The sequence below is a fragment of the Puma concolor genome, chromosome B1, assembly GCF_028749965.1.
Source record: "Puma concolor isolate L17-30 chromosome B1, mPumCon1.1.hap2, whole genome shotgun sequence".
NCBI lineage: Eukaryota > Metazoa > Chordata > Mammalia > Carnivora > Felidae > Puma > Puma concolor.
Window position 1 is genome coordinate 40030703 of NC_141670.1, and position 23869 is coordinate 40054571.

The window sequence follows — 23869 nt, forward strand, 5'->3', positions numbered from 1 at the left end:
CAGTCTGGTACTGAGGTCAAAGTAGCTGATCACATTACCTTGTTTTGTTTACGTTTTAATGTCAGAATAATGCAATAATTCCTACCTGCAAAGGAATACCTGTAGCGCATACATCTAAGTTGTGAAGCATACTGGTAAATTCAGCACCCATCATCACGAGGGTGCAAGTGCATCTATCACAAGGGAGTCCTGGCAAGGGGACATATTTTCATCGCCATTAGTCAGCATCTTTGAATCTGACCCACTGATTAATGACCACTCCAGATTTTAGGATCTTTTCCTAAAACTTGTGGTCTCCCATGATTAAGGCATTCCCAGGAATACACTGAGGAGGACGGGTTTCCTTTACAAGCCAATCAAGTGAAATAGAGCCAAGCCACTCCAGTTCTTCACCTACAAAACATGCTACCCAGTGTTCATGGTAAGTTAGGAAAGTCACATCCACAAGGCATGCACAAACCCATTGTAGTAAAGGTACTCAACTACATTTGAGCCAAAGACTCAGCACTGCACCCAAAAAGAGGGTGCCATATGAAAGGCAAGAGGTGAGAAAGACTTCCTCCTCCTTACCTCTCCAACCTTTCTCCAATTGTACTCACTATCCTATTCATTCCCTATGAGTTTTTAAACCAAAAAAAGCACAGAAGTTCAGGGGGAGAGGGCACAGCCATCAACATTACATGGAGGGGTGGCAAGTGCCCCCTAACCCTGGAGAGGTCTAATGTCCACACATTCTTCTCATGGTGTCCCAATATACGACACCCAACATTTATATCCCAGTTTTGTCTCTTATACGTGTGTGGACTTAGACATGGTGTTTTACTGCTCTATGCCTGTTTCATCATTTGTGCTTAATCATGTCCATCCCACAGAAAGGGATGACATCAGATAAAGTATGTGAAGTCCCCGTAAGCTGATTATTATTGTATACATGTTTGTGTCTGTGTTGTTGTTGTTGTTGTTGTTGTTGTTGTTAGGAGATATTGAGGGCAAGATCAGAAAACAGGGCAAAAGCTAGATTAAAGGATACGTTGCCCTACATTCTGATTAAATGCTTATAACAAGACAGGAACATCTTTTCAGAAAAGAAATTAACCCTTCTTTAGATATTAGAAAGAGAACTTAAAGTTATGCCCAGTAGTCCATTGATGCCTATTGATATTAGAATTCATTCTCATTTATGCAAATTGGTGCAGCCACTCTGGAAAACAGTGTGGAGGTTCCTCGGAAAATTAAAAATAGACCTACCCTATGACCCAGCAATAGCACTGCTAGGAATTTACCCAAGGGATACAGGAGTACTGATGCATAGGGGCACTTGTACCCCAATGTTTATAGCAGCACTCTCAACAATAGCCAAATTATGGAAAGAGCCTAAATGTCCATCAACTGATGAATGCATAAAGAAATTGTGGTTTATATACACAATGGAGTACTACGTGGCAATGAGAAAGAATGAAATATGGCCCTTTGTAGCAACGTGGATGGAACTGGAGAGTGTGATGCTAAGTGAAATAAGCCATACAGAGAAAGACAGATACCATATGGTTTCACTCTTATGTGGATCCTGAGAAACTTAACAGAAACCCATGGGGGAGGGGAAGGAAAAAAAAAAGAGGTTAGAGTGGGAGAGAGCCAAAGCATAAGAGACTCTTAAAAACTGAGAACAAACTGAGGGTTGATGGGGGGTGGGAGGGAGGGGAGGGTGGGTGATGGGTATTGAGGAGGGCACCTTTTGGGATGAGCACTGGGTGTTGTATGGAAACCAATTTGACAATAAATTTCATATATTAAAAAAAAAGAATTCATTCTCATTTAACAAATATTTTATATGTATGTATTATGCCAGGCACCAAGCTGGGCATCAGGAATACAGTGATAAACAAGAAAGCAAGGTCCTGGCCTCAAGGGGGTTATATTCTAGTTGGGGAAGGGGAGACAATAAGCAAGTGAACAAATTAACAGACAATTTCAATGTGGTGCTAAGAAGGAAAAAATAGGGTACAATGCTTCAGTCTAGCTGCTGGTGGATGGGGGAACTATTTTGGATGTGCTGGTCAAGGAAGGCTCACCTGAAGAAGTATAATTTAATGTAAGGGAATAAAGTGGTTCCAGTACAGGGAATAGCAAGTTCTCCAGGGGCCAGGAAGCCCTTGGCAAGTTCAAGGGCCTAGAAGAAGGCCAGGATGGCTGCATGCTTTAACAAAGTGCTTCTCAACTTGGCAAGCAGTGAAATCCCCAGGAGAGCCGTAGGAGCCCCTGATGTTGGAGTCTGCTCCCAGACTCGAATAGGATTGCCCTGGTGCAGCCTGGGCATGGGGAGTTTGCCAGGCTCCCCAGATGTTTCTGAAGCACATTCCAAGTTGAGACCCACACAGGATAAGCTGGCAGATGAGGCTCAGTAAAGAGTCCTGGGGCACTTGGGGATTGAGGCCTTCCTCTTTTAAAGGCCACTTCCAAACCTTTGTTCCTGTCAGCAACTACACCAAACACACAGGTGAAGGCCAGGTTGGAGCACATGTCCACAGTAGGTGGAAATGACTAATTACTTTTTATTTTCACTTCACAGCCTGGAAGCAGTCAAGACTATGTGTGTATTTACTATGTGTGTATTTACTCCCTGGAGGTTTGACTTTTCCTCCTGAAGGAATACTTCCAGGAAAACGTTGCTAGTAAATCGGCTTAATCCCTATCCCTATAAATTATCTGCGACTTCTGAGTTAAAGTGTTTTTAAAAAATACCAAAAAGAAGGCATAAATTAATTGTAATTATCTCTGTCATCCCATAAAATGCATAATTAAAAATTAACACAGCATGACAATGGATGGGGAGTGAACAGGGTCTATAATCCAGATGTCGAGAAATAATGACCAGCCAAGAGACAGTCGGGCAAGGTTGCTGCTGTCATCTGGCCTATTTTACGGCACATGTCATAAGGCGGTAAAATCACCTGTAAAAGGACGGTTCCTGTAAAAGAAGTAGATCATCATAACGACTGTGGGTTTGGTGACAAGAAGCACACCAAAGTCACCGTAGTGGTCTCCTCCCGGGAGGGAGGCGGGAGAACAAAGAACACCTTTATCAGGAATACTTTATTTCTTCCATTTCAGAAGCACTGAGGCAAACATGGCACAACGTTAAAACTCTTCATTAATTCTAGGGAGTGGTCCATGAATGCTCCTGCTATTACTGCCTGTACTTTTCTGTATGAAAAAAGAAAAGAGAGCATGTTTAAAGGGTAAAACTTCTTCATTTAACACTTCTTGTATAATGCGTGAAATTGGGCTGAAACCCTGTAATTATTTCTTCCTTACGGTTTGCCAGTTTCGGAGGCTGTGCTCCTGAATTCTTCACCAGCATCTGTGCTCCTTTTATATTAATGCTCGAGAGCTGTGAATCGCCTAGTAGACTGTCTAGTTCACACTCTCCCCTGTTATTCAATGGAATTACCCCTCAATCTCCCCTCTGACATTTCTTCTAAAAGTACCCCAGAAAGAAGGATTAATTAGACAGTCACCATATTCTCCAAGGAAGACGGACTCTGTGGTTCACCACCCCACCAGAACCCTGCTGCTACCTCAGAGATTTCGGGTCAATCTTTACATATTCTTTTTTTTTCTTAATTTACACTTTCAATATAAATATATTTTGGAGGGCAATTTGACTTTAGGCTCTTGTACGTCTTTAAAGGAGAATTCATAGTCCTTGTGCCAAGTCAGGCCCAATAAAAAGTAAGTAATCATCAAAAGTGATAGTTTAGCAGTGCTGGAGGGAGAAAAGACAGAAGCTGAAAGTTTTAAAACTGCTATTTTCAACCTAAAATGTTTATCAATCAATTTTACAGCAGCGGAAAACATTTCCCTCCTGCAGGAAGGTGGGGCGGGGAGGAAGCAGAAAAAGACACAAAGGAAGAGATTCCAACAAGTTCAACAATAAATTTTAACAAGACTCACTTTGGTGATGAAATATAGTAGATCAAATCTTCTATGCTGAATGGCAGGAAGTAATGTATTCCAACACTGTAGTATCTATTTAAAGGGACAGCACATGGGAATGCAAGCTGGTGCAGCCATTCTGGAAAACATTATGGAGGTTCCTAAAAAAACTGAAAATAGAACTACCCTACGACCCAGCAATTGCACTACTAGGCATTTATCCAAGGGATACAGGTGTGCTATTTCGAAGGGACACATGCACCCCCATGTTTATAGCAGCACTATCAACAATAGCCAAAGTATGGAAAGAGCCCAAATGTCCATCGATGGATGAATGGATAAAGAAGATGTAGTGTGTGTGTGTGTGTGTGTGTGTACACACACACACACACACACACACACACACACACACACACACAATGGAGTATTACTCGGCAATCAAAAAGAATGAAATCTTGCCATTTGCAACTATGTGGATGAAACTGGAGGGTATTATGCTAAGTGAAATTAGTCAGAGAAAGACAAAAATCATATAACTTCACTCATATGAGGACTTTAAGAGACAAAACAGATGAACATAAAGGAAGGGAAGCAAAAATAATATAAAAACAGGGAGGGGGACAAAGCAGAAGAGACTCATAAATATGGAAAACAAACTGAGGGTTACAGGAGGGGTTGTGGAAGGGGGGATGTGCTAAATGGGTAAGGGGCACTAAGGAATCTACTCCTGAAATCATTGTTGCACTATATGCTAACTAATTTGGATGTAAATGTTAAAAAATAAAAAATAAAAAAAGTTAAAAAATAAATAAGTAAAGGGACAGCACAAATAAAACTTATATGAAAGCTTCTAGAGTACAAATTGCTAAGTCAACGTTACTACACTTAAAAATTAGTTTTTGCGGCGGGGTGGGGGGACCTCCTGGGTGGCTCAGTCAGTTAAGCATCTGACTCGATTTCAGCTCAGGTCATGATCTCACAGTTCTTGAGATTGAGCCCTGTGATGGGCTCTATGCTGACAGTGCAGAGCCTGCTTGGGATTCTCTCTCTCCCCCTCTCTCAACCTCTGCCCCATTCTCTCTCCCTCTCTCTGTCAAATTAAATAAATAAGCTTTAAAAAAAGAATTAGTATTTTTCAGAAGCTTAATTGCCCAATGTATCTCAGGCAATTAAAAAAGAAGAACACTGAGTGTCCCCTAATTTATTTCTATTCCCAGCTGACATGTGGCTTGCCCACAGGTGGCCATTTCCTGCCTCTTTGCTGGGATGTCCCACACTCTTCAAAACTAGGAAAGGGTAAACTAACAGCATGTGGCATCTTTGGCATGCCTGGCATGAGTGGGCTAGCCACTTTCAAATCTTACTTCATTGATTTTTCTCAAGAATCCCAAATATGGTATCATCTCCAGTTTACCAATGAGGAAGCTATGTGTCCAAGATCACAGGAGTAATAAAATAGTGAGGCCAGGTTGGAACTCATGGCTATTCAACTCCAAAACTCACACTCCTTCCTTTGTACCCCGCCCAACTACATAGGAACACTAAGAGTACAGATGCGCCAAAGAAGATCTTAGCTGCCTGCACTAGGTACCAAGGAATGGTTGTAATGGTTGTAATTCACATCGCCTACCTCTATCAATGAACACTCTATTTCTGAAGATTTATTCTGCTTGTTCTCCAAGGGCCTAAGTGGCCCCGGAGTGCTTCTACCAAACTACCAAACTGAGCACATCCTAAAGACATGCCCACAAAACTCTTCCTTATTCTCCATCAAGTCTCTGCACTCCAACCACCACCATCAAAAAACAGACGCCCCAACCACTGCATTTCTTTTAATTGCCTTCTGGACCAAAATGGTACCAAGAAAGAAAAAAATCACGCGGACAATTTCTGTTACCTTACTAAAGATAGGTGACCATCTCACTGCGGTCCCTAAATGCACATATAGCAACACCGGCAGCATTTTCAAAACTGTGCAGAGGGCAGAGTTTGACAGGAAGCATCCCAGCTGTGGTAACTAACTGTTTGCCATAAGAGCTACTAGGTGAACCCTGTGCAGAACATTTAAAAATGTCATTATAAGGAAACACAGTCACAATCTTCCCCTCCAACAAAAAATATTTTCAATAAACAGCCTAGAATGTTCTCTCTTCCTCCTGTCTCCCAACGCCCAAACCCATCACTTTCAGGAAAGCTCACCTGATTAGTACCCGTCTACTCTAAATAGCTCCTTTATCCTGAATTCCCAGATTCTCCTTTATTGCTGAATTATCAAATAATGGTTTGTGCTGGTTTGTGAGATTTTAAGCCATTTCACAAGGACTGGACTCTGTCGAGGGTATACAGAGCCATTGGACAATTTCTGCTCTCAGGAAGGTGAGCCACACTGAACAGAGAGGGATAACAAGCCACATACTGTACCACATAAGAGATTTGGGGAGCACAAAAGAAAGGGGTAGGGAAAGAAGTTCAGGAAAGGCCTCAGGTAAGAGGTAGCATTTCAATGGGTTCTAGATGCTGAGTTGGATTTCCTCAAAGAAAACTTTGTAAAGAGGGATGAAGATTTAGTAGATATAGGAGTTGAATTGTGGCCCCCCAAAAAGATATGTTGAAGTCCTAACTTCCAGTACTCAGAATGTGACCTTATTTGGAAATAGGGTTGTTGCAATCAGATACGATGAGGTCATACTGGAGCAGGGTGGGCCCTTAGTTCAATACAACTGGTACCCTTACAAGAAGACACCCATGTGAACATAGGGACACATAGGAGAACGCCATGTGACAATAGTCAGATTTGAAAGATGCAGCTACAAGCCAAGGAACACTAAGGAGTACTTGCAAAATACCAGAACCTGGGAATAGGCAAGGAAGGATTCTCTCTTACAGGTTTCAGAGGGAGCATGGCTCTGCCCACACCATGATTCTGACTTTCAGCCTTCAGAATAGAGACAACACATTTCTGTTTTTTAAGTCACCCATTATGTAGTAACTCTATTATGGCAGCCCTAAGAAACTAATGCAATAAGGGATTGGAAGAAAGAGGAAAAAAAACAAGATGTGGTGAAAGGCAACCACAGAAGATATTCACAAAATGACTTTCTGTAACTTGCAGGAGACCTATGCCCTACTTTACTTTGCTGAGAATGAGCTCACCTCAGCATCCTCCCCTCTGCATCCAAAGGGTTCTCTGGCTTTACCTCACTTCCCTGCAGCCTGTCCTTAAATGAAGGAGCTGTTTCTCCTTTCACAGGCTAGACCTGCTACCTTGCTTTAATTACTTGAATCCAAGGACTTCCCATTCATCATTTCTATGTTTTACTCCAATTATTTCATACCTCCATTGTCTGCTGAGTAAACCACAGATAACTTCCTACAATTCCACTTTCCCTCTTCCCAATCCCCACAGGCTGACCTCCCATCTTTTCTATTTAAAAGAAGCCTAGGGTAGATTCCTCCACTCTCTCACTGCCCATTCACAACTCAACCTTTCATTCAATGACCTCTCCTGACCTGCCTATGGAAACAGTTATGGAAGGATGGCTGGTCAGTCTGCCTGATCACTGACTCTTACAGACACTATCATTTTCACTTTCCACAATATTTTTGTATTGCTTCACATGAACATCCACTTTCCCCCTACATGAAATGCTCTCTTCTTCTGGCTCCTGGAAGAACACACTGTTCTCCACTCACCTCCCTGACTGCTCCTTTCCTGTTTCCTTTCTTGGTCAAGATCATTTTGGTGCTCCTTTCCCATGTCACCACTGTACTTTGTACTGACCTCTGTTATGGCAGTTCTGCCCTATACCTTCAGTCAGTCAGAGCTTACCTTCGAACACCATTACACTGCTCCACATGAAGGGTAAAGGCCTTACCATGGTATGTGTGGTGGAGTCCTAATTCCTCAGTCTCATTACCTGTGCTATTGTTGTCATACATTCTAAAAAGTAGGTTAGGGGACACCTGGGTGGCTCACTCAGTTGGGCATACAACTCTTGGTTTTGGCTCAGGTCACGATCTCACGGTTTGTGAGTTCAAACCCGCATTAGGCTCTGTGTTGGCAGCTCAGAGCCTGCTTGAGTTTCTCCCTCTCTCCCTCTATCCCTCCCCCCAACCCCCTCTCAAAATAAATAAACTTTTTTTTAAGTTACAAATATACAATACAGTGCAACTATTTTGCTTTGAACAATGTTCTTTTAGAATTAAAAGTAGGAAAAATTGAATTTTTCAATTCAATTACCTTCATTTATTTCATACCCAGTGTTCTTCATTTCTCTGTAGAGACCCAGAATTCTATCTGGTATCATAATCCTACTGCCTAAAGACCTTTCTTTAACATTTCATGTAGCGTTGATGAGCTGGCAATGAATTTCCAGTTTTTGTTTGAGGAAATCTTTCATTCTCTTTCATTTTTGAAATAGATTTTCACTAGGCATAGAATTCTGGGTTGACAGCTCTTTGCTTTTAGCACTTTAAAAAATGTCACTTCATTATATTCTAACTTGCATAGTTTCTGAACAGGGATAATTCTTATCTTTGTTCCTCTGTAATGTGTCCTTTTCTTTCTGGCTGCCTTTAGGATTTTCTCCTTTAGGATTTTCTCCTTTTTTTAATTTTTTATTTTTATTTTTTGGTTGATAAACGTATGAGTATTATTTGCCTAGGTGTGTTTTGTTTTGGTATATTCATCCTGACTGGTATTATCTGAGTTTCTTGGGTCTGTGATTTGGTGTCACTAATTTTGCGAACTTCTCAGCCATTATTTCTCCAAATATTTTTTGCCTTCCCCACTCTATCTTCCATCTCCTTCTGGTGATCCAATAAAGTATACGTTCGACTGTCTGATACCATCCTGCTGGTCTTGGATGTTCTTTTTGTTTCGTTCTGTTGTTGGTTTTACTTTTTTTCTCTTTGTGCTTCAGTTTGGGTAATTTCTGTTGCCCCACAGGATCTTGCCCATTGTCCACCATTTCTATTACAGCAGTTAGTCTATTTAATCATAGTTATTTTAAAGCCCCTGCCAGATAGTTCCAACATCCGTGACATATCCAGTCTGATTCTAATGATTGCTTTGTCTCCTGTTTTTTGTTTTTGTGGCTTTCTTTTGTCTTTTCATATGCCTCATAGTTGTTTTTTTTTTTTTTTTTTAAGTTTGGGCATCTTAGATAAGAGAGTAGAGGCGAGGTAAATATTTTTTTAATGCCTGGAAATGTGCACGCCTTTCCTTCTGCCTGGCCTTGAGTGTCAGGGTTTGCACTAATCTAATCGGGAGCTGGGCTGGCTTAGAAGTCTGTTGTTGCTGTGGTGATCCTCAGTGACCCACAGGCTAGTCATACCCTGTGCTCAGTCTATTTTATACCCTGAATGCCAGTCTATTTGTTTTCCAATGATTGCTGCACCCTTGGCCTTCAATCTTTTCTTTTCACCATGCCCACAGAGAAAGTCTGCCTCTTGCAAATTACTTACTACCTCATGCTTGTTACCCTGGTGGTGGAGTGGGGATAGAGAGTGTCCTCTGTTATTCTGATTTATCCCCAATGTTAGGCAGGTACCATATCCCTGAATCTTGGGGAAGATGGCCTATTCGGTGATCCTGCCCATCCCTCAGTAACCCTGCCCTCTCCTGAGTTCAGAGTCCTGAATCCAGCTTGTAATCTTGCCCCTCCCCCACCAGGGTTGAGGTTTTTTTTTTTTTTTCCTGTTTTCTTCCCCAGCTACAGAAAGATTTTACCAGTGCCCAAAAGATGATGGTGTTTGTTGCCTCTCTCCCAAAACAAAGCTTCTGTTCTATATAGGAGATACAAAAGAAATCTAGGCAAAATTTCTTGCCCTTTTCAGAGCAGCTGCTGTTTCTTCTCCTGGTTCGGCTCCACAGAGAACACTTTCCCTGGACTTTCTCAAACTTTTCTGTGAGTGACTAGCATAGTTCGTGGAGAAAAACTTGCAAGAGGGTACAAACACCCCCCCCCCCATGTTTGCAACCCCGAGGGCTTCCCTCACTTTCGCCAGTGCTCACTCAGCCAGCCTGCACCATTCTCCAGTCACCCTGGCTGAATTCCTCTTCAGTAGCTCACACAGTGCGTTAGTGCTTGTGTCTCATCCCTCCCTGCAAACGCCCACCTCTCTCTATGTTCTGGATCTTGCACCCTCAGTACTATCTTTGGCTCAAGAACAGTTGTTAACTTGCTCTTTGTCCAGTTTTTTTTTCACTGTAAGGTTGAGAGCAAAGTGCTTTCCATATCTTTCCATCCCTCTGCATCTTCAACTGGAAAATGAAATACCTCTTTGCATTTTCAACCTATTCACTCCACCAAGAATGACCTTTTTACTCACACACATATGTATCTGTGCTATGCAGATGTTGGGGGTTTTGTATATAATTATCATCCTAAGAAATAACTGCTTTTGGCAGGGAAGAGGAATGGAATGAGCTTAGTTACTGAGTCCCAAGCACAGTGCTTGATGCTTTTGCATTTTCTAATTTAAGCCTCATAACTTAAAAGGTATCTATATTATGAACCAAATTTGTGGCATGAGGGAACTGAAGCTCAGTAACTTGCTGAAGGTCACATAACTGCTAAGTGTCAAAGTTGAGATTCAAGTCTGGATCCTCCAAAGGCTATTCCCAGCATCCGGCTCTGCCCCACCAGCTCTACTGGGCCTGGCCAACCTGTGTGGCCAACTGCACAGTGGTTTCTGTTCACAGTGAACATGGAGGCCACTTGACACAAACTTTTGTGACCATAAAGAAGGAGGTTCATAAGGCCTTGGGCTGGGACTTGGGAGCTGCCTGGTGAAATGCCCACACCCTTTCAGAAAGGCCATTATAGAAACACAACATGTAGGGGCACCTGAGTGGCCCAGTCAGTTAAGCATTCCACTCCTGATTCTGGCTCACGGCAGGATCTTGAGGTTCATGAGTTTGAGCCCCGTGTCAGGATCCGCACTGACAGCACAGAGCCTGTTTGGGATTCTCTCTCTCCCTCTCTCTGTCTCTGCTCCTCTCCAGCTCACATGTGCTCACTTGCTCTCTCTTTCTCTCTCTCTCTCAAAATAAATAAATAAACAGGGGCACCTGGGTGGCTCAGTCAGTTAAGCATCCAACTTCAGCTCAGGTCATGAGTTCACTTGTGAGTTCAAGCCCCGCATCAGGCTCTGTGCTATTAGCTCAGAGCCTGGAGCCTGCTTTGGATTCTGTCTCCTTCTCCCCACAGCAACCCTCCCCCTCCCCCCGCCCCGCTCACTCTTTGTCTCTCAAATGTAAAATAAAACATAAAAAAAATTTTTTTAATAAATAGACATTAAAAAAAGAAGAAGAAAGAAACACAGCATCTAGTCCAAACCCTCAGGATCCATCCTCACCGCCAGGTCTCAGAGTGTGTGCCTGGCAGGCAAGTGGGAGGGATAGGCCACCAGTTGAGTGGCCACTGAGGACCGAGCACGCCTCACAACCACAGGGAAAGTCTGTGTAGGACTGAGCTTCCCTTTACCCCTCCTCATGTCACCCCACCAGGCGCACCAAGTCACTAATGAGCAACTTTAATTTCCTTGGAGGAAGCCGCTGCCATTGTATCTCATTCAATACAGGTTCAAGGGAAAGTTACTTTGTGTGACAGAAGCGAGGTACAACAAATTTACTGTGTGGCTGCTGCCATGGCCGATGTAACAAAGGATTGTTCCAGGGGGTCACAGAGACAGAGAGCACGTAAGAGGAGATTACTGACAACGTGGCAGCACAATGGCCTTTCAAGTCTCAAGGCTACGAGTTCACTGCCAGGTCTCCAGACTCTGTGTGTACAGTATATGGATATTGACAAATGCAACAAATTCTATAATCACCACCACAATACCTTAAAAAACAGTCCCACTACTGCAAACATTCCCTTCAAGTTCCTCTTTGTGTCATTTTGGGATTAGTATAACACCAAACAGCTAGCAGGCCCTGGTTCCCAGGACCCAATTCCCTGAGTTCTCGATCGGGACCAAGTTAGCCACAACCCCACCTTGGTTGCCCAGGAACCACAAACCCATACCATATTCCTGTAGACTATTTTCTTCAAGGCAAGAGACCATTTCTAGTTTCTCACTCTTTAATCCCAAAAGGGTTCCTTAATCTAGCCTCAGGCACTGCTATGTAGCAGGCACCAATATCCCCAAGGCCCAGGAGCCCTACAACAGCCCCTGCCCTGTCCACCCAGTCAGAGATTGGAGCATCATGAGCCTCAGCTAACTCTCTCCCTGGAGCTGCAGGGCTCAGTGCCAACGGTCCACATTTATGATGCCTGAAAGGTTCAGAACATAAAAGGCTTTAATTTCTTATCCATTTTCCTGTTGACAAAGTGAAAGCCAAACAGTGAAACTGGAACAAATGTGCACAGTTCCTATGCTGCGTGCACAATTCCTGTGCTGTGTACACAGTTCCTGTGCCATGTGTACAATCCGTATGCTTCAGAAATGCATGGTCACCAGAAATGCATCTGTGTTTTTAAAATAATCCAATTGAGCACATTCTCTTTTCTTTTTTCTTGCCATCAGTGTACTGTTTTTATTTTATATGAACTTATAATTATCATAGGCAATGTTTTCCCATCATGAATACTTAGTAATTCTTTTAATGTTTATTTATTTTTGAGAGAGAGAGACAGACAGAGTGTGACCAGAGGAGGAGGGGCAGAGAAAAGAGGGAGACACAGAATACAAAGCAGGCTCCAGGCTCCAAGCTGTCAGCACAGAGCCAGATATGGGGTTCGAATCCTCAAACCGTGAAATCATGACCTGAGTGGAAGTCAGATGCTTAACTGACTGAGCCACCCAGGAGCCCCAAGTACTTAGCAATTTTCAAAAACACTGCTTTGATCATGTTACTTCCCTGCCCTAAAACACTTCACAGTTTGCCATTGTTTACCTGATAAAGTCCAAACCATTTAGCCATCCCTAAATTTGCCCACATTGCCTCCCGTGATGCCTCCATACAAAGCTATGCTCTGATTCCACAGGACTTTTTTCCAAACTACCCCCTACCCCCTCTGCAAGTGTGGCCCCATGAAACCCTCTCAGGCTAAGAAGAAGAATGAATTTCCTCCCTTACCTAGATTTCTATAATCCACACTCTTCATCAGCCCAAGCCAGCTTGAGCTGTTATGGCTGTTGACAGACCTCTCTGCCCTACAAGATCTCCCAGGATCAGAAAGAGTTGAGGGGCACCTGGGTGGTTCAGTCAGTTAAGCATCTACTTCCTCAGGTCACAATCTCACAGTCCATGAGTTTGAGCCCCGCATCAAGCTCTCTGCTGACAGCTCAGAGCCTGGAGCCTGCTTCAGATTCTGTGTTTCCCTCTCTGCCCCTTTCCCACTCACACTCTGTCTCTCACAAATGAATAAATGTTAAAGAAAAATTTTTAAAGAAAGAAAGAAAGAAAGAAAGAAAGAAAGAAAGAAAGAAAGAAAGAGTTGAGCTTCTCCTAAGTAGCTGTCTTTGCCTTACTGACACTGTGAACTGGATAAAGAATTCTTTTCCTCTTACCTGCTCACTGTTAAAAAGCTGAAAGCTAAATTTGTCTCCTATGTCTAGCAAAATATACAGGACCCTGTGGCATAGATTTTGTATAGTAACTTAAACTTGGGCTCTGGCTAAAATCATAAGCCCTACCCTTATTTTTTTCTTTGACTCATTTGTCTTTCTGACTTGTTTTATGTTGCTACATGTATATATGTTTCTAGAGGAAGGATGAGAATGTATAAGAAAGTGAAATTCATTCCTGACCATGCTGGCACAGACATCCTGCACTCTCCACGATACAAAGTTGGCAAGGAGCCGTTTACATGCTGATATTTGTCATTATATGAAGATGTCCCTGGAAGTAAGTCAGTCAGGCTGCTGCTGTTACAACCAACCAGGATTCATAAGATACTTAACCCTGCTGCGGTAAACAACACTGAAGCCCTGATCCAGCCACAAGTCAGAAATTTCCCATTGCATTAAGATATTTTCAGAAAAACTGCAAGAATATCCATACTTGCCAAAGCCATCTACGTGCGACCCCTATCAAAATCCCAATGGCATTTTTCATTGAAATAGAAAAAACAATCCCGGGGTGCCTGGGTGGCTCAATCGATTACGTGTCAGACTTTGGCTCAGGTCATGATCTCACAGTTTGTGGGTTCAACCCCCACATCAGGCTTTGTGCTGACAGCTCAGAGCCTGGAGCCTGCTTTGGATTCTGTGTCTCCCTCTCTCTCTGCCCCTCCCCTGCTTGCTTGCTCCCTCTCAAAAATAAATAAAAGCATTTTTTTTAATTTTTAAAAAAAGAAAACAAAAAACAATCCTAAAATTCATACAGAACCAGAACAGACCTCAAAAAACTAAAGCAATCTTGAACCAGAAAAACAAAGGCATCACACTTCCTGATTTTAAACTATATTACAAAGCTATAGTAATGGGGGAAAAAGTATGGTATTGGTATAAAAACAAAAACAGATATCAAAGGAACAGCATACAGAGCCCAGAAATAAACCCATGCTTAACAGTGAATGAATTTTTGACAAAGGTGCCACCAATTCACAATGGGGGAAAAGAGTCTCTTTAAATGTTTATTAATTGATTTTGAGAGAAAGAGAGAGAACATGAGCAGGGGAGGAGCAGAGAGAGAGACAGAGACAGAATCTCAAGCAGGCTCTACACTGTGGCTATGCGTGGAGCCTGACACAGGGCTCCATCTCACAACCATGAGGTCATGACCTGAGCTGAAATCAAGAGCTGGACACTTAACTGACTGAGCCACCCAGGTGCCCTAGGACAATCTCTTTAATAAATGGTGCTAGGAAAACTGGATATCCATATACAAAAGAATGAAATTGGACCCCTATCTTATACCATACACAGAGATTAACTCAAAATGGATTAAAGACTAAAATTTAATACCTAAAATATAAAACTCCTAGAAAGAAAGAAAATCTTATTTACAATAGTATCAAAAACAATAAAATATTTAGGAATAAATTTAACCAAGGTGGTGAAAGGTCTGTATAGTAAAAACTATAAGAACTTAGTGGAAGAAATTAAAGATGACACAAATGGAAAGATACCGTGTGTTCACAGATAGGAGGAATTTATATGGTCAACATGGCACCTGTTACCCAAAGCCATCTATAGATTCAATGTAATCCCCATCAAAATTCCAACAGCATTCTTCACAGAAATAGAAAAAGTATCCTAAAATTTATATGGAGCCAAAAAAGACCCAATCCTGAGAAAGAAGAACTCAGCTAGAGGCAACATACTTCCTGATTTCAGATTATATTATGAAGCAATAGTGATCAAAACAGTATAGCACTGACATAAAAATGGACCAATGGAACAGTATATAGAGAGCCTAGAAATAAACCCACATATATACAATCAATTAATATGTATCAAAGGAGCCATGAATACTCAGTGGGGAAAGGATAGTCTCTTTAATAAATGGTACTGGGAAAAATGGACAACCACGTGAATGAGATTAGATCCCTATCTTACACCACTCACAAAAATTAACTTGAAATGGCTTAAAGACTTAAATTTAATGCCTAAAACCACAAAACTCCTAGAAGAAAACATAGGAGAAAAACTTCTGGGCATCAGTCTTGGCAGCAATTTCCCAACACGACATCAAAAGCAAACGCAACTTTTGCAAAATAAACAAGTGGAATTATGTCAAACGAAAAAGTTTCTGCACAGCAAGGAAAACAAACAACAAAATGTAAAGGCAATCTGCAGAATGGGAGAAAATATTTGCAAGCCACATATCTGATCAAGAATATCCAAAATATATAAAGAATTCTTATAACACAACAGCAAAAAATTAAGTAACCTGATTTAAAAATGGGGTTTAGGAGCGCCTGGGTGGCTCAGTCGGTTAAGCGGCTGACTTCAGCTCAGGTCATGATCTCGCGGTCCGTGAGTTCGAGCCCCGCGTCGGGCTCTGTGCTGACAGCTCAGAGCCTGGAGCCTGTTTCAGATTCTGTGTCTCCCTCTCTCTGGCCCTTCCCCATTCATGCTCTGTCTCTCTCTGTCTCAAAAATAAATAAACGTTAAAAAAAAAATTAAAAAATAAATAAATAAAAATGGGGTTTATTCAGAACAAAAATTTTTCCAAAGAACATTCAGATAGCCAGCAGGTACATGAAAAGATGCTCAACATCACTTATCATCAGTGAAATGCAAATAAAAACCACAATGAGGTGTCACCTTACATCTGCAAAGTTGTCTATTATCAAAAAAACAAGAGATAATAAATTCTGGCAAGGATGTAAAGAAGAGAGAACCCTTGTATGCTGTTGGTGGGAAAGTAAACTGGTATAGCCATTACGCAAAACAGAATGGAGTTTCCTCAAAAAATTAAAAAACAATATATCCCAGCAATCCTACATCTAGGTATATATCCAGAGAAAATGAAATCACTATCTTGAAAATATATCTGCATCGCAAATTTATTCACAATAGCCAAGATGGGAACAACCTGCATGTCCACTGATGGATGAATCAAGAAAATGTGGTATGTATTTTACTTTTTTTTAATGTTTATTTTTGAAAGAGAGAGAGAGAGGGGCGCCTGGGTGGCGCAGTCGGTTAAGCGTCCGACTTCAGCCAGGTCACGATCTCGCGCTCCGTGAGTTCGAGCCCCGCGTCAGGCTCTGGGCTGATGGCTCGGAGCCTGGAGCCTGTTTCCGATTCTGTGTCTCCCTCTCTCTCTGCCCCTCCCCCGTTCATGCTCTGTCTCTCTCTGTCCCAAAAAAATAAATAAAAACGTTGAAAAAAAAATTTAAAAAAGAGAGAGAGAGAGACAGAGCATGAGTAGGGGAGGGGCAGAGAGAGAGGGAGACACAGAATCTGAAGCAGGCTCCAGGCTCTGAGCTGTCAGCACAGAGCCTGATGCAGGGTTTGAACTCACAAACCATAAGATCATGACCTGAGCCAAAGTTGGACACTTAACTGACTAAGCCACCCAGGCAGCCCTTGTAGTATGTATTTTATATATATATATATATATATATATATATATATATATATATACACACACACACACACACACATATATACATGTGTATATATATATTCAATATTACATATAAAACTGTATTTATACATATAAAAATATATAAATATATAAAGTATACACACAATGGAATATAATACATCCATAAAAAAGAAGGCAGTCCTACCATTTGCAGCCACATGGACAAACCTGGAGGGCATTCATACTCAGTGAAATAAGCCAAATAGAGAAAGACAAATGCTATATGGTATCACTTACGTGCAGAATCTTAAAAACAACAACAACAACAAAGGAACTCATATCACAGAAACAGTAGAATAGTGGTTTCTAGGGACTGGTGGGGGAGGTGGGTAGGGGGATGGGAGACGGTTGGTCAAACAGAACAAACTTCCAGTTATAAGAGGAGTAAGTTTTAAGGACACAGCATGCTGACTATAATTAATAACACTGTATTATACACTTGAAATCTGCCAAAGGAATAGATTTTAGGCATTCTCACACACACACAAAAAGGTAACTATGCGAGGTGAGAGATGTAAATAAACTCGATTGTAGGAATCCTTTCATATTGTGTGTATATATATCAAATAATCACATTGTATACTTTAAATATATTACAATTTTATTTGTCAACTAAACCTCAGCACAGCTGGGGTCAATAAAAGAAAAACTACAAGACAATGAATGCCAAAAGTTAAATGCTCAAATATCCTCGGATGATGGTAAAAGCAGGCTTCAGCAAAACTCCCCGTGCTGTTACCAGGTCTAGACCTTGATCTTCCCTCTGGCTACACAGCTTCTTGTCCACTGTTAAAGCCGCTCATTCAACAAGTGTTTATTTGAGTCACTTCCCTGTGGGAATATGCCTGGCAATGCTAGCTGCCTACATTCTCCTCCCTCCTTTACCAACAGAACCCCAACTTGGCTCCAGGCAGCAATGTATCCTCCTTAAAAAACAAACAAAAACAACTTCATTTCCGACTCACTCTTGCAGCTAAGGACAACCTACTTCCAGCCAGTGAGATGTGAGCAGAAGCCGACTGGTTGAGGCCTTCCAGGAAAGCTCTCCTATTGCCAATAATAAGAGAAGAACACTCAGCTGGTCTATACCTTTGACCTCACCATTCCCTTTCCTACTGCCTGAAAGACAGATGTACTGACAGGGGTACAAGAGCCATTTTGTAAACCTGAGTAGAAAGCTAAAGGATCCTGGGAGCTACCATGCCAGTCCTGGATCACTGCCTCTGCACTTCTTGCTGCATAAGAAAAATAAACCCCCATATTTCAAGCCAGAGTTTTAGGTCTTCTAGTACACAGAGCCAAACTCAATTCCTAAGTGATGCAGGAAAGTGGTGTGTTTAATAATAAGAGAGATAAATAAGACCTAATCCCAGCCCTCAAATGGTTATAATCTATCAAGGGGAGATAAGAAACTCAGAGGAATAATCATAATACCAGATGGAACGTGACAAGCACATGAGCCATAGCTGGGGTGCTAAGAGAGTTCAGAGCAGGGAGAAATGGCTTCTAGCTAAAAGCACTGAAATTGGGCCACTCTGCACTAAAATCTGACATTTATCTCACCTGGAGAGACACTATTCTCCAGTGTCTTTATTCCAAGAGAATAAATCTCTACCAATGGAACCGCACGCATCTGAGCTTCTTAAGGAGTATTTTCAGGTGGTGGCTCCCCTTCCACGGACAGGGCTGAGGACTGTGGCTGTGCCAGGTGTGGGCCTGGGAATGTGTCACTCTGATTCTCTCTCTCCACTCCCTCCTCCTCCCCTGTCCATCTGCCCACTTTTTCTGAGAGTCCTAAATATGTGCTTTCAGGGCCTAAAGGGGAAAAACTTTCCTCCATCTCTCTCCAGATGATTCTGGTGCTGCTGGCTCTTGCCCAAGAATGCCCTGGCAGAGGATTTGGGTTGCATGTTTTAAACCATCATAACAAAAGCCTTGATAAGGAATCTGAACCTAATGCCTGCACTGTGCAAAGGCCTCTAGGCCTTCTGAGCTCATCTCCTGTAGGAGCTGGACAGCAAGGACATCCACAAAAACACACCAACAGGTTTGCAGCACTGTTTTCCAGATAACATACAGGCTGGGCAGTATACAGGGGTCATGAGAAACAGCCACTAAAATGTGTACCCAGCCCTCTCCCTGCTGGAACTTGGCCACCTTGAAATGTTCCCTGCTGGGTTCTAGACTCAAGGTTGGTGCCCACGAACCACATGAGAGATATCTGCCATGTCTTCCACGTGGAATCACTCGGTGAGTCCTCTGTCACTGGCGATCTCCACGACCTGCACCCCCTACAAGAGCATACTGGCCTCTCTCTCTCTCCCACTCCAAGTCCCTGACTTACTCATAATCCCAAATGGGGGAGCCACCTTTCATCCCCACACTGTGCTCCACGCAGGCCATAAGCAGGGGCTGCTCTGTGCCTTCTGCATCCCCGCCTCTACCCTACACACCATTCAGTATTCACACCCTCTCTTTTAAAAAGTGCCACTGCACACTAGGACTGGGCCCCAAGTTCATCAGGCCAGGCCAGACAGAGGGCAACGTGCTAGGCATAAATCCCACCTCACCCTCAGAGCTGACGATGGTGGCTAACTCTCAGGGCCATCCTGCTTGGTCCACACTCTTTCTCTGGAGGTTCCTTGGTCCTCCTTGTAAACAACACCCTGCAGACCACAAAACTGGTCCTCCAGATGCCCGGAACAAGCCAAGACCTCAAGCCCTCTGCCTTTGCCAACCCCACCCCACACATATAAAAGGATTCTAATCCAAAAACAATGGAAAGCACAGCTTTCACTATGAAATCAGTAACTACAAAAATATTTTACCCAAAACACATAGGCTGTAACAAGTCAACAGAATTCTGTTTGTCACCCAAAAGATTAAATTTGAAAAGAGCAATGTCTTCTTACCATATCACATAGTCAAAAAATATCATGCACTATATTGAAAGCATATTTACATCTAATGAGCTAGACTACATGTGCAAATTAATATATGCTAATTGTCTTTGGCTGTTTCTTTTACATAAAGTCAATATTTTTATGGATCATTAAATGTATCCCTTAGCATATTAATTTCAAAAGAAAAATTAATAGCTATAAAAATAAATTCCCTGGCAAAACCAATATAAAGATTTAGAACTAAAAATGTTGCTATAATAGAGTATCTTAACATGCTGGTTACCAAACACATAGTAAGTCTCCAATTCAAGAAAAAATAAAGTTTGCATCAAATTCTTTTCTGTGTGTGATTTAAAGCTGGGTTAACTGAGTTTGGCTGAAGTGCTTACATTGGAATCCATACATTTTGAATGGTTTAAAATAAGTATCTATTGATGTCTTTTTTTACAATCGGATGAGAAAAAGAACATAAAAACCAAGAGGGCAGCAAAAAGAATCAGGCCTTGAGGCCCGCTGACTGCTCTCTCCCAGAAATTGACACAGCACAGTGTCTGGCACAGAATGGGGCTCAAAACTTTTATATAAATGAATGAATGAATGAATGAATGAATGAACTGTTCACAGTAATCTATGATGCCTTTAGCTAATAAACATAATACTAACAGCTAAAATTTCTTAAATACTTACTATGTACCAAGTACCCTAAAATGGAGGTCGTCTCCTCGATTCACAGATAAGAAAACTGAGGCCCAGCAAGCTTAAGTAATATACACAAGTGACAGAGCCAAGATACAAATGCATGTGTTGACATGTAGATGTCAACACCATCTACACATCACTTCCGTAACCTAGTGCCCACAGGCGGTTACTCGGGGTGTGCAGATATGAGCCTGTGGCCACCAGATACAACCTGGGGCCACAACCAGATACCTCCAGCCATCCCACAGGAGGGCCACACAGCTCTTAGGATTCACCCCAGTCCAGACATGTGGTGGGACGCCAACCTTGCACACCCAGAAACCCAGTGAAACCAGCAAGTTTAACTCAGAGTAACCAAGCCTACAGTGCTGCACATGTTTGGAGCACTGATTCTTTGGCGATGGGAAATATCATCACAGGGACCAGCATATTCTCCCGATTAATAAGATCTGTGACCTGGGAAGCTAAGTAATCATCAGAACGCTACTGGGGAAACGAAAACAAGAATGGGTCCAGTCATTTCAACACGTCTTTCCAGAGCAATCGGACTATGTATTTCGTTGGCTGTCACTACCTGCCACAAATCTGTGCTCTGGGGACAAAGTGTAGCAAGGCAATTCCAATGTCGTCTCAAGAGTCTCCCTTCTCAATGTCTCCACGTTAGAGCAATCCTCTTTATTCACTTAGGCTACACTTTAGCTGAAGTCCAGGGAACTCTTCACCTCTTTAAAAAGATAGCATTCTGGGGGCGCCTGGGTGGCGCAGTCGGTTAAGCGTCCAACTTCAGCCAGGTCACGATCTCGCGCTCCGTGAGTTCGAGCCCCGCGTCAGGCTCTGGGCTGATGGCTCGGAGCCTGGAGCCTGTTTCCGATTCTGTGTCTCCCTCTCTCTCTGCCCCTCCCCCGTTCATGCTCTGTCTCTCTCTCTGTCCCAAAAAAAATAAATAAAAAAACGTTGAAAAATTTAAAAAAAAAAAAAAAAAAAGATAGCATTCTGGGCTCTGACCTGAAGGCCCAACAGACTGATATCAAAATTTAAGGCCAAGTCTTATTTCCCTTATTTTCATGTTTTTATATTTGGGAGGACTTTTGGCATAAGTCTATAGAACTGAAAACAATAGCATACATGTATGTGTTTCATATTTTTTTTTTTCAACGTTTATTTATTTTTGGGACAGAGAGAGACAGAGCATGAATGGGGGAGGGGCAGAGAGAGGGAGACACAGAATCGGAAACAGGCTCCAGGCTCTGAGCCATCAGCCCAGAGCCCGACGCAGGGCTCGAACTCACGGACCGCGAGATCGTGACCTGGCTGAAGTCGGACGCTTAACCGACTGCGCCACCCAGGCGCCCCTCATATTTTTAACGTACTAATGAAAGACAAGTTTGCCAATAACAACAACAAAAAAAACCAACCATTAGCACTCTATATTAGCTATCTAGTATAATTCTATCAGTGAGAATGTCACAGCATTTTCATGCTACCCAAATACCAGCTAAAATTCTGAAAAAGAGTAAATGTTTATCTTAAACCTCAAGATTAGCTGACTGTTGGCCCTCAGGTTAGCAAGAGCAAAAAAAAAAAAAAAAAGGAATTTATAAAAACTAGCCACTAACAAGTAGATGCTGCTGAGACAAAAGAGAAAGTGAATGCCGAGGGAGAGGAAGTAAGTCAACCGGTTTATTATGTTTCAAGGGTACAGAGGTCATAGTTAGCTCCTCCCACACTGTGTGACTTTCTTTTTGGAAAAAGTACCTCCTTTGAAAAGCTCATAATTAAGTTTAATGATGCACCTTCACCATTTAGTGGTACTCTACATGAGAAAATTCTATAAACCCTTTGGAAAATTCAAATGCCTATACTGTGATCTATAAACAGTCCTGGTCCCAAATTCAAATGAAAATGAAGACCATAGATTTGATACAGAGCTCTAACATATATAATTCCACTCTTAACCAAAGAGTCTATCTTTAAAGGATAGGAGACTTTTTGATATCAATAGAAGTAGTAATATACTGAGATGCCTGGGTGGCTCAGTCATTTAAGCATCCAACTCTTAATCTCAGCTTGGGTTTTGATCTCAGGGTTGTGAGTTCAAGCCCCACATTGGGCTCCACACTGGGCAAGAAGCCTACCCTAAAAAAATAAATAAAAGAGACAGTAATATACTAACATTTATTTTGTGGAGGGGGGCTTCAAATATCCCATTTCCAAAACCCTAGGATTTTCTGGCTTTTGAGTGCCAAAACCCCCACAATGTGGAGTTTCCGCATAAAACCTCCCTGCTGGCTTCCCAGTGTCCAGTCACCTGTGCAAGGCTTACTCAGGGAAGATGGATCCGGAAACACACTTGTGTTCATTACCTTGGCTGCTGTGACAAATTACCACCAACTTGATGGCTTAAAACAACACAAATTTACTCTCTTATAATTCTGTTGGTCAGAAGTCCAAAATAGATCTCACTGGGCTAAATCAACAGGTCAGCAGAAACACAGGGTAGAATCTTCTAGGGGAGAATCCATTTCTTTACCTTTTCCCTTTCCAGAAGCCACTTTCATTCTTTGGCTAGTGGCTCCTTCTTCCATCTTCAAAACCAGCAATAGCTGGTTGAGTTTCTCTCACACTGCACCAGTCTGGTTCTGTTTTCTTCAACACATCTTCTTTGACTCTGTTAAGACTAGTGATTGGGGGCACCTGGGTGGCTCAGTCGGTTAAGCATCCAACTCTTGATTTCGGCTCAAGTCACCTTCAAGCCCCACATCAGGCTCTGAGCTGAGCATGCAGAGCCTGCTTGAAATTTTCTCTCTCTCTCCTTCTGCCCCTCCCCCTTTTGTGCTGTCGGGCTCTCTTTCTCTCTCTCTCTCTCAAAATAAATAAACATTTTAAAAAAAGACTAGTGATGACATTGGCCCCACCCACATAATCCAGAATTATCTCCCCATTTCAAGGTCCTTAATCCTAATCACATTGGCAAAACTCTTTTTGCAGGTAACATACTCAGATTCCAGAATGTGGCCATCTTTTTTTTTTTTTAATGTTTATTTATTTTTGAGAGAGAGACAGACAGAGTGCAAGGGGGGGGGGGGGGGGTGGTGCAGAGACAAAGAGAGAGAGACAAAATCCAAAGCAGGCTCCAGGCCCCAAGCTGCTGGCACAGAGCTACCAGCACAGGTACCAACACAGGGCTTGAACCCACAGACTGTGAGATCATGACCTGAGCCGAAGTCTCAGACTTAACCGACTGAGCTCAGACTTAACCAACTGAGCCACCCTGGTG

General features: G+C 42.3%; 1 protein-coding gene across 3 annotated transcripts in view; it reads right to left on the minus strand.

The window, feature by feature from the left end:
* CSGALNACT1 (chondroitin sulfate N-acetylgalactosaminyltransferase 1) overlaps positions 1–23869 on the minus strand; it is a 346168-nt gene that overhangs the window by 294005 nt on the left and 28294 nt on the right. For 2 of the 3 annotated variants that reach the window (XM_086703541.1, XM_086703537.1), the window contains exon 2: positions 3955–4075. The exons of the other annotated variant lie outside the window; for it this stretch is intronic. The gene's annotated coding sequence lies outside the window, so the exon portion shown is untranslated. The remainder of the gene's footprint in view (positions 1–3954; positions 4076–23869) is intronic. 3 annotated transcript variants of the gene reach the window in all.